Source organism: Lissotriton vulgaris, chromosome 7, assembly GCF_964263255.1.
Source record: "Lissotriton vulgaris chromosome 7, aLisVul1.2, whole genome shotgun sequence".
Classification (NCBI taxonomy): domain Eukaryota; kingdom Metazoa; phylum Chordata; class Amphibia; order Caudata; family Salamandridae; genus Lissotriton; species Lissotriton vulgaris.
This window is the reverse complement of record NC_141695.1, coordinates 567,900,011-567,914,534: the sequence shown is the minus strand read 5'-3', so window position 1 is coordinate 567,914,534 and position 14,524 is coordinate 567,900,011.

Here is a 14,524-nt window from a genome sequence, read left to right as displayed (position 1 = left end):
GCAATGAGCAAGGGACTCACATCTGAGTATACCCTTCCACGCTTAGGGTGGACAAAAATATTTACAACAAGGGGTGGTGAGGGACAGAGTCTCTGAATTAAACAGAATACTCTCACCCAGTCAAGAGATCAGGGCTAGATCCAACACTGTTTTTTAGCTCACTGCACCATCCCAGTTTGAGAACCTGGCTGTATGCAAATTAGTCTGTTACTGTCCCAGTGCATGATGGGAACAGGGCAAACCAAACTACAAAAGCCAATTCTTACACTGGGAAGGAAACAAGCTACCGGGGACCGGGTTCTGGCATTTCAGCCGTCTTCGGCCCGGCTTGCTTGAATCCTGATGGTGCAATGAGCAAGGGACTCACATCTGAGTATACCCTTCCACGCTTAGGGTGGACAAAAATATTTACAACAAGGGGTGGTGAGGGACAGAGTCTCTGAATTAAACAGAATACTCTCACCCAGTCAAGAGATCAGGGCTAGATCCAACACCGTTTTTTAGCTCACTGCACCATCCCAGTTTCAGAAACTGGCTGTATGCAAATTAGTCTGTTACTGTCCCAGTGCATGATGGGAACAGGGCAAACCAAACTACAAAAGCCAATTCTTACACTGGGAAGGAAACAAGCTACCGGGGACCGGTTTCTGGCATTTCAGCCGTCTTCGGCCCGGCTTGCTTGAATCCTGATGGTGCAATGAGCAAGGGACTCACATCTGAGTATACCCTTCCACGCTTAGGGTGGACAAAAATATTTACAACAAGGGGTGGTGAGGGACAGAGTCTCTGAATTAAACAGAATACTCTCACCCAGTCAAGAGATCAGGGCTAGATCCAACACCGTTTTTTAGCTCACTGCACCATCCCAGTTTCAGAACCTGGCTGTATGCTATAGGTGTGGCAGGGTATACTCAGACATGAGTCCCTTTCTCACTGCTCCATCAGGATTCAAGCAAGCCGGGACGAAGACGGCTGAAATGCCAGAAACCGGTCCCCGGTAGCTTGTCTCCTTTCTGGTGAAGAATTGGCTTGGTAGTTTAGTCTGCCCTGTTCCCATGATGCACTGGGCCAGGGACAGACTGATTTGCATATAGCCAGGTTCTGAGCAGGGATGGGGCAGTGAGATAAATAACGGTGATGGATCAAGCCCTGATCTTTGGACTGGGTAAGAGTGGTCTGTTTAACTCAGACACTCTGTTCATCACCACCCCCCTTTTCTAAATCGTTTTTGGCCACTATAGGTGTGGCAGGGTATACTCAGACATGAGTCCCTTTCTCACTGCTCCATCAGGATTCAAGCAAGCTGGGCCGAAGAAGGCTGAAATGCCAGAAACCGGTCCCCGGTAGCTTGTCTCCTTTCTGGTGAAGAATTGGCTTGGTAGTTTAGTCTGCCCTGTTCCCATGATGCACTGGGCCAGGGACAGACTGATTTGCATATAGCCAGGTTCTGAGCTGGGATGGGGCAGTGAGATAAATAACGGTGATGGATCAAGCCCTGATCTTTGGACTGGGTAAGAGTGGTCTGTTTAACTCAGACACTTTGTTCATCACCACCCCCCTTTTCTAAATAACTTAGTATAAGCTATAGCGACTAGTCCATGCTTAGTAAACATGTCCTTATTAGGGGTACCCTCCAGTGGAGCTGGATGGTTTATCTCTAATAAGCGGTCCGGGCTAAACAGGCTACCAATCAGTGGGGAGAAGATAGGCATGACGGCTTACAACGGGGACAAAGGTCTGCACTACTTATCTTATCACGGCGTGCAAAGACTAGACAGAATATTTCTATTCTCCGTTGTTTGCAGGCGGTGAATACCTCAAAAGAACCAATACCGAACACTAAATGTACAGTCAATCAAACAATCAGTGGGGAGAATAAGTAGGTACGACAGGTTAAAAGTTTGCGTTACCTACTTTTTCTCTACCTGCAGAGAGAGACCTTGTTCTTCCCTGTTTGCAGACAGAGAATCTCCAGACAACAATCCGCGAACAACAGTTCGGGAAAACAGTGGGGGAGGAAGATAGGCACGACGGATTACAACGGGGTCAAAAGTCTGCGTTACCTATCCTTCACTGCTTGCAAAGGGAGAGCCTGTTGTTTCTCCGTTTGCAGATGGTGAATCTCCAGAAGAACCAACAAAAGAGTAATACTAGTATTATCCAAATCAAACAATCATTTCGTAATTTTGTCGCGTTTACACGACCTTACCCGGACCGCATGGACAGTTTCCTATCTTCCGAATCCAGCGCCCGATCGTCCTCTATTCTTCGTGATGTTCGCGGCACTCCTGATGGTTCCCAGTCAGGACCGTAGATCACTCGAGAGAGGTCTGTTCAGAACTAGTGAAGTTCGGATGATCGGCTGTCAGACGAGGGTCTATCAGACAGGAGCTCTCCCGATCGTTGCAGTCGTTCACTCTGTCGTCGGGACCTCTCCCACTGGATCCACGTGTCGCTGATGGGCCCCACGCTTTGGGACGCCAATTGTGGAAAAAAGGGTAGGGCTGATGGCCTGTTTCAAGATTGCCCGGCGTTAACCGCCTCTATACCACTCTAGTTACCAAACAAAGAGGCAGGCGCTGGAGACTGGAAGGCAGGAAACAGAAGTTTTTATTCTGACGGATCAGAACACATCAGATCAGACAACAAGGTATTGTCTCGAGGTGCTCTAACAGCCTCTCTGAGGTCTGGCCTCTTATACCCTGGTTTATGACGTGTGAGCATTCTTTATTGCATAAAAAACTCTGTGAACTCACAAAAAGACATCCCCGTAATCCTTGTGTCAGACCCACCCCCACATGTATCCACAATAGAGGTCCTCACCCTGCTGATAATAAGAGGGGGCTATCACGCAGCTGAGTGTTCCGCCGATTCTTAGGATGTGTGCGCCTGATCGTATCCCAGGGGGTGGGGAGGCCAGGATCAATAGTGGGCCCTTTGAAGAGGAGCGATTCCATACAATAGGGGGCAGTAAACTGTATCTCCCGGCTAGGCGATGGCCTCGGACCTGTGTGGACAATCGGACTCGGGGGAAGGGGTCATCAAAGGAGAGGTATTCATGCCGCGTGGACAATCAAGCGTGGAGGGAGAGTTTACCAACAGAGGGGTATTCATGGAAGGAAAGGAGGTGTTGGTCAGGCGCGAGCGTGACTCCCAAGGACAGAGTCATGCAGAAGAAGAAGGTTTATGACTTGCCCATGTGAGGGAGGGGGGGGGGAAAGCCAGGGTGCGCGGAGGATGCTCGCAGAGTCAGGGGAGCACGCTGGCGATCGATCGTGGACAGGGAGACCATGATACCTAAAATGGCTGTCGTGCATGTTGTACGTGGGTGACAAGCTGGCGCAGATGATGTTCAGCTCGTGTATTAAAATTCCACATTGGAGTCTGACTGATAATGAGACACCCCTCTGGTCTTGGCAGTGGTTTTTCCACCTCTCAGGCCAGGGGTCAAACAGACAGTGTCAGGGGTCATATGGAGCAAACCAGAGATTGCAGCTGCGACCACTGGGAACTGTCCATGATAAATATTACTGTATGACATTTTTGCTGCAAATACGTTTTGAGAAAGAGAATTTTCTAACAAAAAAACTATTTTGTTGATTCTGCCAGTAATTTAAACCAAAAAATGCTAGTTTCGTAATGTTGGCAAAATTGCTGTCGTTTTAAAAATAATCTTCAAGAAGTGAGCAAATGGCAACTTCATAAACTGTATAGTTCCCTCTGTAGCACCATCACCAAGGAGAAAGGTTCAGGTCAAATTAATGGTGTCTGTGAAAACAATATTTAGGACTGGAAGAGAATCCCACAGATGGCCCACTTTAAGGAGAGTCCTGGGCCTCAGGCAGCTGAGCTCTTTCTCTAGGGATGTAGATTTTATCTTGCAATTTATATGAGACTTTATTATGCACGCCAAGCACCAGAACAAATCTAGGCCATCTGGACAAAAGCATATTGCAGTCGAAATGGCCGATTTTCCAAATCAGGCCATTCCGACCACAAAAAATTGTTTTTCATATGTCGAAAGCATAAATTGTGATTCGGAAAGCGCAAATTGTGATTTGGTAACATGCTACTGAATCACAATTTGTGTTTAGCAATTTGGTATCTGGAAGGGGCATATGTAGGGCGTCCCTTCCAAAAACCCAATTGCAGTGCTATGCATGAATGTTTTCCAACCAATTTATGGTTGTAAAACATAAATGTTTTACCGACATCTCAAAGGTGGTGGTAACCATTCGCAAATGAGATGGCAGCCTCAGGGTGCCTGTTCCCTTTGTGAATGTTGAAATAAATATTTTTGCTGAGTTGCCAGTGGTCTCTTCAACCACTCTCTGGTTTTTAAAAGTGAAACCTAAATTTTTAATTTCATTTTTTAAAAAGCGTCGTATTTTTTAAGGAAAACAGGCTATCTTTAAAAACAAAGGGGCATATTATCAAGGAACTGCGATAATGGGCTTCATAATACACCCTTGAGAATTCCAATAGAAGCCCATGTTCTGGTGGGAACATGGGCTTCTATTGGTATTCTCAAGGGTGTATTATCAAGCCCATTATCGCCAGTCTTCTGCCGCTAAAGCAGTGATAATTTTAACTCCGTTCCTTGATAATATGCCCCAAATTGCTTTAATAAAAATCAGTCACAGATGTGTGGTCAGCTGATTCCAGCAGGCTATCATCCCTGTGATGGCTGCAGTTCCTAATAGGTCACAAAATGCGCCTTACCTCATTAATATTCATGCGGTAGCTCAATTTGCGGCCCACTAGGAATCACTATTCAGGTTAATACGTTTTTCGTATAAAAGGAATTGCGAATTCCGAATTGCTATTCTGTAAGGAGCGCAATTAGGCACAAGGGAGGTGTGAAGGAAGGGAGAGTGATGGCGATTGACAGGTATGGGAAAATAGTGAGAAAGAGAGGGAAACAAATTGATTTGGAAATCCTACTTCCTGGATGGTTTTGTGTGGCTTGGATAGTATAAACTGATTCGAGTTCGTGAGGTAACAAGAGAAAGGCTGATCTCTAAATGCGTTTCAAGCTTAATTTGGAAGGACTTTAGGGTCGGGGCAACTTTGCACGAACAACATTTAATAAACATTGTTATATGCTGCAGAAATAATGAAAGTCGTCTACCTAAACCCGACAGAGAAACTGGCGAGGGAAGAGGTGTTGAAGATAATTGGAGTGGCTTGAGGGAATGTTAATAAAGAGGATATTCTAGGACATAGATGAAATGGCACACAAAGATTGCAACACAGTGGCATACAAGGCTGCTGTAACTGGGGTGCTCGAATAGGATATCTTGATAGGACAAAAGATGTCCAAATGTTGCAAATGCTGGGTCCTTGATTACAAGTGGGACGGAGCAGTGTTTCTGAATGGGATACCGCTCTGTTCAATTATGACATCTAATCAGATAGGGCAGCCAAATATTCCCCCAGGAAACTGAGAGAAGTGTAAGCGCAGATTGTTATCTGCAAGGGCCCTTTTCATTGGAAGTGGCTTCATTTTCATTAATATTTGATTTGGCTTCGGCTTAGGCCTCCATATTTTTCTCAAATATCAGAACTAGAAACATTAAAGTGTACTGATGAGTATATTGCAAAAATAGCGGGTGGTCCAATTCTTCTTGGACAACAATAAAATCCTACAACCTATGCACAAAAAGGTTTCATTCTATAAATTTACACAAAAAATAGCAATATCTAAATTACATGCGAAATTTATTACAGATAGTTTACATGCTAATATTATTCCATTTGTCTCCAGGGGGCATATTATCAATGGATTTATCTCCGCTCTTTTGGCTTTAAAAGCCAAGAAAGCGGAGATAAAATTATCTCCCTATCAGCAACAGGGTGCTAACACGCAAATTCGCATGTTGGCACCCTTTTTCTCTATGCTTCCCCTTCCATCTCTAATGAGATGCAAAGGGGGCGTTCCAGGGAAAAATAATATGAGAAATGTTGTTAAGCGACATTTCTCCTATTATCAAGGATTTCACTAACCCTGTTAATAATAAAAAAACAGCGCTAACTGCGGTTAGCACTGCTTTTTTTACACCTGGTATTTTCCTGACTTAGCCATGATATCCTATGGAAGGTGGATATCATGGCTATGTTTGTGAGCCCCTATCATCAAGCTAACGCCAAACTTTGAGAGATTATCGTTAGTTTTCCAGCGATAATCTCTCAATTGCAGTTAGCGTGAGGATTTTTATCACTTCTGAGATAAACCTTGCTAATAGCAAGTTATCTCTGCGATAATTTCCGGCGATGCTTAGCGTTAAAAAATTCGTTGCTAAGCATTGTTAGCGATAAATATCGCTTAACATTGGTAATAAGCCCCCTGGTGCGCAATATACCAACTATCTTCTCAGATGACGAAGAATTTAAAACCAATTTTAGTTATGTAGTTAATACATGCTCATTTAGCTAGATGGTCTGGAGCATTGAGACTGTATTAAAACATATAGAAAGAATCAAGGCTGAAATTGCTGAATTGTAAAACAAACTATTGGAAGATCAGAATGTTACAAATGCTAAGGATTGTCGAAAAAAGTTTTAAGGCAACAATTACAGAGTTGAGGCAGAGAAACATTGTTAAAGAACAGATAAATTACAGAAAAATATATGGAAGTACAGCAAGGAAGGCACCTATCTATATCTTAGAAAAGATTAACATAATCTATTGGTTTGTTCAGGGAGGGTTGTTAGTGCTAGTGAAAGCTTGGTATGAGGAACCCTTCTTGTAAGTTGGAAATGTAATATATTGTGTTTTGTTACAAAGAAAAGAGAGAACGAAATAGAAAAAGGTAAGCATCTTTTCTGAGAAAAAGTAAAGGTTCGTGGTTGGCACACCTTATTACTTTCAGTGATTTAAGTTACACACTTGGATTAGAATCGCAACAAAATTAGAAGCATATTATAAGTGACTCCTTCAGGAACACTTTGCTATATATGCGGCCAATTATAACAAGCAAAGTTTTTTCCAGCATCCATATTTTTTGTGTGTGGTAACATTGGCTCGATCTTACAGTCTGGAAAATGCAACTGGAAAAATTGCTTTAGGCTTGGGCCTAAGTGCAGCTGGTCGTGGCCCACGGCCCAACCACGCCACCTCCCATGCTACAGGGAAAGCAGAAATGCTCCCCCTTCCAAGCCACATCCAACCCTGCCTACGTGTCCCGATTCAGAGTTTCAAAGTGTACCATAATATTCAAAGCTACATTTTCCACAGTGCTAACCACAACTCCCATAGCAAATGCCTTGTGCTGTTTTAATTGCACGTGCACTACATTTGGAAAATCTACTGGTTGCAAAGGCACTATCCTCAATTTAGAAACACATATCACTTGATGCACACACTGTGTAAACTATATCAGATTTCTCAGTCTTATTATTTATACCTCTGTTAGACCTGTCCTAATTAGGGTGGTAATCTAAATTGTACTAGTGGACCTGCAGCACTGGATGTGCAACCCAAACATGTAGCCTTTCAAACCTTCTTCAGGACTTGGCCACTGCAGGGCCTGTGTGTGCAGTTTATTACCAATTGGACTTGGCATTTTAAAGCATCCAGCCAAGCACATAAGTGACCCTAAGATAGACTCTAAGTGACCCTAAGGGCAGGGTACAACGTAATTAAAGGCAGGACATGTAGGCTTAAGTTTTAAATGTCCTGGCAGTGACAAACCGCTAACTTTGTTTTTCACTGCTGGGAGGCCTACTCTTTCCATACACCTGCATTGGGAATTCCCTCATATATACTTTTAAGTAGTAATTACTGACCAAAAAGGAGTAGATTGCCTATGTTTTGTATGGCTGGAATAGTAATGATAAATCCTCATTAATAGTAAAGTTGGATTTAGCCCTACTATTTTTGAAATGCCACTTTTAAAAAGTGCAAAATAGTAGACATGTCTCTGCTCTTACCATTGCTCTGTGCGCCTGCAGCCTGCAACCTGCAACCAATACACTTCTGGCCTGGGTGACAGCTACACTGAGTGCATACTCTTTAGACAGCCACACAACAGGAAAGGCTGGGTGTTACGGGGTATACATCTGCATTCATCAGCATACTGATAGTCTAACTGGGCAGGGAGAGGGAGAAGTGATTCATACTTATATCTAAAGATGTTATGTTCTGTCCTCACACAAAGGACTGATGTACCCCCTACTGATGGTCTGGAGCCAGGGCTGGGCTGAAAGGGATCCTTGTACACTTCTGAAGGCTCTTCTGTAGTCACCCACTATATCAGAGGCACATCAGGGTATAAGTATTAGGGCTATGGCCTATCAAATCACTGCACTAATGGCCCTGGGGTAAAGGCTGCATGCTGAAGGTTTGCCATCTTGCTGGGCCTGATTATCCAGAGTTACTGCTTCCCTGCTTCACTGAGCTGCCCTGCTGACCTCTGCTGTGCTGGAGGACTAAAGGACTAACAACCCCAGAGTGACCTCAAGGGCTTTTTGTCTTCGCACCTGTTCTGCTCCAGTACTCAGAGACATTAAAGACCTCATAAGCAACTCTATCTTATACTGTCAGTGCAAGTGCTTTGTGTCCTGGTAGTGTGTTTAATGCCAGCATCATTCCTGAGCACGGAGCCCAGTGTTTATTTTCTGTTCTTGGCACCATTCTGAATCCTGCAAATAATGCACCCTAGGGAAGCTAAGATCTCTTCTTGTGAAGACTTGTTGTGCTGGGCTCAGTGCACCGTGTGAGGTTCTGCATGGTTGCTCAACTACACCTCCTGTGGGCTTCCCTGATTCCTGCTGCACTGAGAGAACTCCCCTCAATGTGGTTCTTTCAATGTGCAGGTGTATTGACAGAATACTGCACCACAAGCCTCGCTCAACCAGCGGCACCCAAACTGACTTTCAACTCCAGCCCTGGGAAACCTGAGCGTAGCACCATGCCGGGAGTTTGGGAGCAACGCCGGCGGCAGAATCTACAGGCACTCGGTAAGTACTCCAGACTCGGGTAGGCTCTGGCCACTAGCGGTTGTCCCAGCTCCGTAGCGAGTTATAACTGAGCTTTTCTTTGTTGGGCTGACTTCAGTGGTCCAGGCAGTTGTGCGGTGCTCCTACCCGCAATATTGTGTGCCTCCGGCTCAGCTGGGCCCTGACTCCCAGTGTTTGGCCCTAGCCTAGCATGCCTGTACAGACATACTTTAAACTTACCAACAAGCAAACACGAGCAGTACCTGTTTGGGTGCAGAGCTCCTTGCGGTAAACAGCCCAAGTCTCTCTAGTTTTTACTGATCCCCAGTGAAACCGTAAATCGTACAATAGAAACGCGATGGCTTCTAAGACTCTGATGTTTCACGTGGATCCAAAGACATTCATATAACCTAAAGAACCACCTTTTCCTTAAAACATTTCAAAAGCATTATCTCTAAATCGGAATTTTATTGCTTTTGGTCTAATTTTATAGACACCACACCAGTTTAGGAAAATATGTAATCCTTACAGTATCTGTTTAAATTCTGTTTGTTTTTTCTTTTCTTTTGAAACAACCAATAAAAAACTTTTGAATTGAAGAAAAGTATGTAATTTTTTCTAAACCAAACAAGACCATAACGACAAAAAAATCCACAATACAGTTATCAAGATATCCTTAGAAATAGGTTGTTCACTCAAATGAAGTTTGTAGCAACAAATAACTCCACCTGGAGTTATTACGATGTCATGACAGATGAAAACCTCAAAGTACGGCACCAACCCTGAAGTGCGCGGCGTCATGTGTGGAGTCAAGCAGACTCATAAAGGACACTACCTTGGAAACGATAAAAGCAAAGATGGTCCACGGCGTTGGGGAGGTGATGATTAGTTGGCACCGGGCAGCATCAGTTCCTTACGACCTCAGGGAGGTGAAGCCTCTGTGCCTTACTGCTTTGCAGGGGAGGTGAGATGTTGGTTCCTTACTGTGTTGGGGAGGTGACGTCACGGTGGTGTCAAGGTGTCAGTTCCTTATGACGGTGTGGTGTCGATAGATTCAGGAGTCACCCATGTTGATTATCGACTCTGGGTTGATGAAGCAACAGCATTGGTGAAGTTGGTGCTGTGATGCAAGTTGGGACGGTGCATCGTGAACATAATGAGCGGTGTCCTCGACTCCAGTGCAGACAGTGGCCTCGGTGACTGCTTTGGAGTCGATGCAGCATGGCGTCAGCAGGTATTGGACCTATAGTATAAGTCGGGTGGTGCGTTATCCTCTTCACGAGCAGTGCCCATGGCTGCGGTGCAGGTTACAGCGTCACTCGTCGGTGTTGCCTTTTCCTTCTGTGGAAGCTGAAACAAAAGATTCCCAGAAGGGATCTAAAGTTCTGGGGTCTGGGCCCCAATATTTATACTACAAAATCCTTTGTCTCTGGTGGCAGAGCCCTGCGCTCAGTCAAAACCAGTCCTGTCCTCTCTGGTGCAGCTTCCTGGCAGGAGGTGGAGACAGCATTGTGGAAGGCAGACAAGGCTCATTCAGGTGAAAGTAAATCTCCTCCCCCTACTTTAAATGCAGCCCAGATCTATTCAGCCCAGCCCTGACTCATCAGGCTCTCTGGGGTCACTGCACCTCCCCAGCCCCTGATACTCCAAACTCAGACAGTCAATCCACATCCCAGCAAAGGCAAACTACGTGGCTAAGCAAAAAAATACCTACTTTCTAAAAGTGGTATTTTCAAACACAGAATGTAAAATTCGTCCACACTAAAACATGCATTTTAACCCCATGGCTGCTAAGGCAATTCCCCTCCTGTGCTGGGATTTGCTATATTTCATTGTTTTATGACGAGCTGGGCTCGTCATCAGTGTATGAGGAGGCTACACCATGACGAGCCCAGCTCGTCATCAGTGTGGAAGGGGTTAACATTCTGAGTTCAGGCATAGAAAACTTTATTTTCCTACCTTGTTCCCAGGGGTTGTTAGGTTTATAAGATGATATAAGCAAACTCCCCATTCAATCCTATGGGGACAAATACCCTTTCAAATTGTGAAACATGAAATTGGCAGTATTTCACTACCAGGACCTGCCACACACATTAGGACATGTCCTACCTTTCACATACACTGCACCCTGCCCACTGAAGTACCCTCGGCCTATTTTAGGGGTGACTAACATGTAGGAAAAGCAAAGGTTAGGGCCTGGCAAGTGGGTGCACTTGCCAAGTTGACATGGCACCCCTAGACTGCTCACTGGCTCTGCAATGGAAGATGAGTCACATTTACAGGCTGCTTATGTGGGTGGCACAATCAGTACTGCAATCCCCCTAACAGCATCTGATTTACAGGCCCTGGGCACACACAGTGCACTGTACTAGGGACTGACTAGCAAATCAAATATGCCATTCATGGAAACACCAATCCATAACAATAATTAGGTTGAGCATTCGAACCTCTTGTATATACTTTAGCATACACTTATATGTTTATACTTTGTGGGCTCTGGAGATAAGCCCTAGGACTTGTCTGCTTCCGATTAGGGACTTTGTTTCTGTTCAACTGCCTCTATTTAACTGTCTTGAGAGAAAACAACCAGTAGAGGTCATTAAAATACCAGAATTGCTTTTTGCTGAGGGACTTTTTATTTTTCTGCCTACTGCCTCTATTTAACTTTCTTGACAGAAAACGACCAGCAGAGGATCAGTAAAATACCAGAATCACTTTAGCATTCTCTAGATTCCAATCCATAGAAATTGTCTTCCACGAGCACCCTTAGACAACAATATTTTTTTCAAATACTGTATTTTCAGTAATATGACTACTGAAGGCCCTACCATTTCCAACTGAAAGGCACTATTTCTCTACATGTGTTCCCATACCTGGCATGTCACAAAGTTTGGTGCTTACTTTCCCACCAAGTTAAAGAACAGTAGATGTTTCAGCACCCAGGCTAATGTGCTGCATAGCTAAATACATATAAGGTCCCAAAGGCGAGACTCATTGCATTTCAAATGCTTGTTTACAAAGGGAGCACTTGCACTTTGGCACTGAACACCAGTGGCAAAGTGCCAAAAGCATCTAGAGCAGCAAAACCGAGTCCAACACACAGCAAAAACAGAGGAGGTCAAGGCACAAAATACAGAGGAAACCCACCCAATGATGCCAGCTCTAACATTTGGCCGAAGCAGTGACTGTGTTTTGGTCACTTGTGGAGGGGCCATGTCGTGTGTATGCACATATTGCACTCATGGATCACAAGCTGCACACGGGCCATGTGCATGTATGTATTGCACTCATGAGGGCACAAGCTGCACGCAGGGCATCTGCATGTATGTATTGTACTCATGGGGGCACGAGCTGTGCACAGGGCGTTTGCATGTATGCATTGCACTCATTGGGGCACAAGCTGCATGTGGGCTCTCGGCATCTGATTTCGCCCTTGGGGCACAAGCTGCACGAGGGCTGTTTGCATATATTGCCCTCGTGAGGCATGACCTTTGTGCAGGGGGTGTGTGTGTATGTATTGAACTCATCGGTCATGAGCTGCACAAATGGCATCTGCGTGTATATATTGCACTCATGGGGCACAAACTGTTTCAGGGTGTGTACATGCATGCACTGCACTCATGAGGGCACTAGCTGCATGCATGTTGTGTGTGCATGAACTGCACTCATGGAGGCATGAGCTGCACGCAGGGCTTGTGTGTGCAGCTATTGGTCTCAAAAGGAACGAGCTGCAAGCAGGGCGTGTGCATTTATGTACTGCACTCATGGGGCACGAGCTGCACACAAGGCTTGTGCATTTATGTATTACACACACGGGGGCACTAGCCGCATGCAATCCGCCTCTGCCATACGTGGAAGGCAGTGCCCAGTGCAAGAAAATGCTGATACATTTGTGACAGCATACAAGTCCTGATGTTATTCAGATGTGCACATGCGTGGCAGCTGCAAGACCCGGGAAGAGAAAGTAAGAAGCTTTGGTAAGGCATCCGTTTTGCCCATGTGATGAATAATAAGGTGTTTTTATCAATCACCGTCCAGGACGAAGGTAAGAGCTCCCTTACAATTATCACAGGAGTGGAAAGAATGTGGTGCAGAAGCCAGAGCTGCTGATTTAAGAGCTGGGGATCCCGGTTGAGTCTTAGCAGAGCAATATCCTGTGATTCTGGGCAAAGTACTTAATCCCTCCCGGTGGTAAATTGGGCTGTATATAGGAGAGTAGGATCTGCTTCTTACAGATACCCCCACTTTTTGCCGATGTTTCACTGTTTTTGACTTAGACTGACTGGCATCCTGCTATTCAGGACCCCAGTCAAGCTGCTTTCTCCTCTAAATTGTACTTTAGGTACACTCCAGATTAGATACTGGGGTACCCTTATCAGTCCTTAGTATATGGTGCACTACGTACCTAGGGCATAGGTACCCCAGAGGCCTCCCAGGGGCTGCAGCATGAATCATGTCACCTCTGAGAGACCCTTCAAACTGACACCACAGGTCTGCTACTGCAGCCTGTGTAAGATTGTGCATGCACCCCTTACATAGATATAGGTTCACTATATCTATCCTATATCACTTGACAAGGGGCGTGACCCTTGACCCTGTCACCAGGCAGGTCGCTCCCCTCACTGCCACACAGCCCCACCTGTGTGCCCTGAGCCCGCTGCTGTCACTCGCATTGGTATTGTGCCCCGCATATCTTTCACTTCTTGAATTCTGCTCTGTCATTTATTTAGTAGTGTGTTTAGCACTACTGTGTTCTTTTACCTCTGTGCCCTCTACTTTGCCTTCTGTAACCCCCGCCCGCTCCCCTCTCGTTTTTCCCGCCTCTGCGTCCCCTGCGGCCTGCCCTCCTAATCTCCCATTTGCCGCCCGCTCCCGCCTCCCAGCTGCTCCTCCCTTCCACATCCCCTCATATGGAGGCCGCGCAGCGGTGAAGAGAGTGACCGTTGACCCTGTCACCAGGCAGGTCGCTCCCCTCGCCACCACACAGCCCCACCTGTATGCCCTCAGCCCACTGCAGCCGCTCGCATTGGTATTGTGCCCCGCATATCTTTGACTGCTTGAATTCTGCTCTGTCTCTGCTCTGTCATTTATTTAGTACTTTGTTTAGCACTACTGTGTTCTTTTACCTCTGTGCCCTCTACTTTGCCTTCTCTAAACCCTGCCCACTCCCCCCCCTCATTTTTCCCACCGCTGCGTCCCCTGCGGCCCCTCCACCCTGATCTCCCATTCGCTGCTGCCTCCCAGCTGCGCCTCCCTCGCACATCTCCTCATATGGAGGCCGCGCAGCGGACACGCTGCTGGCGTGCAACAGGCGTGCCTAAGGCAAGCCTGACTGCACCTGGTCTGCGCCCAGCGTCAGGACCCCTGGATCCCTGCGAACATCACAACACCCGCCTACGCTACGATTTCAACACCGTAAACGCACTCAACATCGGACGATCACGCACCTGCTGGCTGGCCGCCCCGAAGAGCACCCAAGGATTCTTCTCCTGCCAGAACTGCAGCTTCACCAGCATCCGGCCTGCCAACTAAGTGTGGGCTGAAAATCCGTTCCGCTCGTGGAATTTGCGAATTTGTGGCAATT